The 3,739-nt window shown below is 38.2% G+C and overlaps 1 non-coding gene across 1 annotated transcript; it reads left to right on the forward strand.

Annotated features, from left to right (window-relative positions):
• Positions 1–2,497: 2,497 nt before the first annotated feature.
• On the forward strand, positions 2,498–2,625 carry LOC125484485. Its single transcript, XR_007263328.1, has one exon. It is a non-coding gene; the product is annotated as a U6atac minor spliceosomal RNA (small nuclear RNA).
• Positions 2,626–3,739: the final 1,114 nt, after the last annotated feature.

The raw sequence follows: 3,739 nt of genomic DNA on the forward strand, positions 1-3,739 counted from the left end.
TGTCAGCATTCCTGCTCCTCTGATGCTGCTTGGCCTGCTGTGTTCATCCAGCTCTACACCTTGTTATCTGCAAATCAAAGAAAATGTGATTAACATGCCACTCATGGAAACAAAAAAGTGAACAAGCAAATTACCCAGCACTTTTAAGGAAGAGTCACGGAACTCAAAACATTAATTCTGCTTTCTCCCTGCAAATGTCACCTGACCTGCTGAGTTTATTCAGCTATTCCTGCTTTTGGTACAGATTTCCAGCATCTGAAGTTCTTTGTTTAATTTTATTTCCTCTGAGAGCCTCCATTTCTTGGCCGGTTGTGTATAACTTCAGCTATTTCTGCTGTGTGAGTCACTTTCGATGATATAGATGAGATGAAACAGAATGAGACACAGAGCACTTAGTTTTATTTCCATGTGTGTGCTTCGTATCCATATTAGAAGAGGTTGACCAGCCACCTACTACTGAAAGAGAAAAACAGCTGCTAAATTTTAGGCTTTTAGTAAAGCTAACATTAACAGCATGAGACAAAGATTGATGACAGTAAACTGGGGAAATTTGTTGCAACTGAACAGTAGAGATGGTTGTCAAAGAATTTATATATCTAGAACCAGTAGATGGCCCTATGGGACAGGAGCTTCGTTTGCCAAATAAAGCAACCATGCTTGACAAAGGATATGAGCAATAGCTGAAATTAAGGTTTGGAGCATGCAAAATCCAGGGAGAGATAGAATATCAAGAAGACTGTAAAGTCTTTAAAAATAAGTTAAAAAATGGTCTGCCCAGATTGACATCAGATTTTCTCATGATTTTGGAAATATAAAAAAAAGGTCATTCATAAGAAGTTGGAATCACAAGGTGAGACTGCTCAGGTATTGTCCCTGTTGAAAATTAAAAATCTAACTGTTGTTTAAGATGGGCGAGAGAGAAAGAGGAAGAAATTAATTAAGAAATTATTAATCTGTTCAGCTAACATCTGTTGTGGGGAAGTTATTGAAATCTATAATTAAAAACAGAATGGAAACACAATTAGAGAAACTTGAACTGATCAGACAGCATCCTGTCTAGCAGACCTAATTAAAATATTGAATAAGAAACTAAGGTAGTGGACAAGGGAATGTCTAATAATGCAGTCCGCATGAACTTCCAAAAGGCATTTGTTAAGGTACCAAATAAAAGACTATTAGCTAAAATTAAATCACATGAAAATCGAGAAGATAAGATGAATTTCACCTCTTAGAGGGTCATTAACCTTTGGAATTATCTAACAATGGAGACTAAATCACTGAAAATATTCAAGGCTAAAGCAGATAGATATTTTGGTTCACAACAGAGTCAATGACTACTGGAGACAGACAGGAAAATGAAGTTAAGGTCACAATTAGACAATCAGCTCAACTACCATCTTATTGAATGGTAGACTGGCTTGAGGGAATAAATAACCTCCTCCCGCTCTTATTTCTTGTATTTGTATATAGGATAAATCATTGTTGAGAGATTGGCTAAATAGTAGAAGACAGAGGGTGGTGGGAATCTGGAATGCCCTGCTTGGAGGGTAATTGAGCTGGAAAACTTCACAGAGTCCTTGAATGAGCACTTGAAATGTCATAACATTCAATGCTATTGGCAATGTGCTGTAACGTGAGACACGAGTGGATTTAGAATATTGCTTTCTCAGTGCAGACTCATGGGCCAAAGAACCTCTTCTGTAATTTATGATTTGATGATTCTAACTCAGTGGAGAGCTATATGTCTAACTTTGCCAATGATTGGTGTTAAGATAATAATGTACAAGGGAGCATTAAATTATACAAAGACTTTAAGAGTTTAAGCAAGTGGGCAATTAACTGACATGTAAATATCAATGGAGGTGACTATAAGGCCATCAACTTCGGATCAAATCAAATGGATCCCAAAAATAATTAGATTGTAAACAACCACAGACATTTTATGATTCACGTTCAAAGGTGACTAAAATGCACTTCTTCAGTCAAATGTTAACTCTTATATTTGGAGTTTGAACATAAGGGAGGAGAAAGTTTTGCTAGACCTATACAAAGTCCTCTGGAGGTCATATTTGTTTACCAGTCCGTAGATTCCGTATATCCAAGGCCATCAATGTGAATTGACCAGAAAGTTGCCAGGGTTTGAGGGGAGGGGTTTAATGAGCCAGGTTTACTTTAACCAAGAACATAGAAGATTGAGAGACAGAGACCAAAAAATTATTCTTTTCAAGGCTGCTCTTGAGATTTTCTTAAGTGTTACTTTTTCACATTTGGGGCTACACATTGGGTTTTGGAGGCTACTTTTTAAATCTCACTAACTCATTTATCAGGCAATGTAGTCACATAGTAACAAACCTTCTGTATTTGTTTTGACATAAGAAGTGTGTGGACACTTACAGAAACAGAATTAGAATAATTACTTATTATCCTGAATAATAATTAATCTCCTTTAAACTTTATACCATGACACATCATGCAAGCATTAATGAGACTGCATTCTGTGTTGTATGAAGGGAGAGAAGGTTACCATCTCACCTTGATAAGGATGAAAGGGATCCTAGTATCCTTACAACACACAGATGGTTAAGGTATTGCAATCTACTTGGTGACATTGAACCATGTTTTTAAACAGGGATTTGATGGCCTAGTGGTATTATTGCTGGACTCTTAATCCTGAGACCCGGGTAACATTCTGGGGACCTAGGAATGAGCTTTGTCATGGCAGATGGTGGAATTTGAAATCAACAAAAGCTGGAATTAGAAGTCTAATGATGACTGTGAAACCATTGTCAATTGTTGGAAAAATCCCATCTGGTTCCCTAATGTCCTTTAGGAAAGGAAATCTAACATCCATACCTGATCTGGCCTACATATGACTCCAGACCCACAGCAATGTGGTTGACTCTTTACTGCCCTCTGGGCAATTAGGGATGTGCAATAAATGCTGGCCTAGCCAGCAATGCCCTCATCCTGTGAATGAATAGTGAAAAAAAGTGGTTACTATGTAGATATTACAGTATTGAGATTGGCATAAAACAACCATAAGTTAGCAACAACAGTTTATTTTTTTCAAAATAACAACACACACTTCTACATGTAAATAGTCATCACCCTGAACATACCTTCTTCAGAGTGCTGAGATCACAGTGCATGCATTTCCATTGCATATCTACAAAGTACACTAACCAGGCAGCTACTAGCCTTTTTATTGCATAAAATATCTCAGTCTCAGATTGAAATGTAACAATTAACATGGTTTTCAATGCATTAGGATCCAAGTATCCATTTTATCCAAGTCCAGTAGCAGCTGAACTTAAACAACTTAAATGAGAGATTCCACATTCATTTGCGAGGAATTCGTTATCTCGGTGCTTTAACTTCCCTTGAATCTCAGTTAGCTGAGTGTTCCTTTCTTGACAGGTTATCAAATCTTCTGTCTCACTCTCCCCTGCATACATCTTGTAGCCCCTCCTCCCTGTCAATCCTCTTTCAACTGCCTTCTTCCCTCCCCAAAACCCCAGCACAGATCCAGCAGATGGAATTGGCAGTCTTAGCATAATGCTCCACTCCCAGCCTCATAAAGAGTGATCCTGATCCTGGCTTTGACTAAAGGCAGCCCCAATGATCCCTTTACTGCTATCACTTGTTTTCCTAACTGTTTGTTGCACCTCCATTCAAAAGTTGTTTCTCCCCTGCCAGGTGAAGGAGGGCGGTGGTGGATAGAGACTGTGTAGGATTCTTT

Source organism: Rhincodon typus, chromosome 11 (genome assembly GCF_021869965.1).
Source record: "Rhincodon typus isolate 14 chromosome 11, sRhiTyp1.1, whole genome shotgun sequence".
NCBI classification, from domain to species: domain Eukaryota; kingdom Metazoa; phylum Chordata; class Chondrichthyes; order Orectolobiformes; family Rhincodontidae; genus Rhincodon; species Rhincodon typus.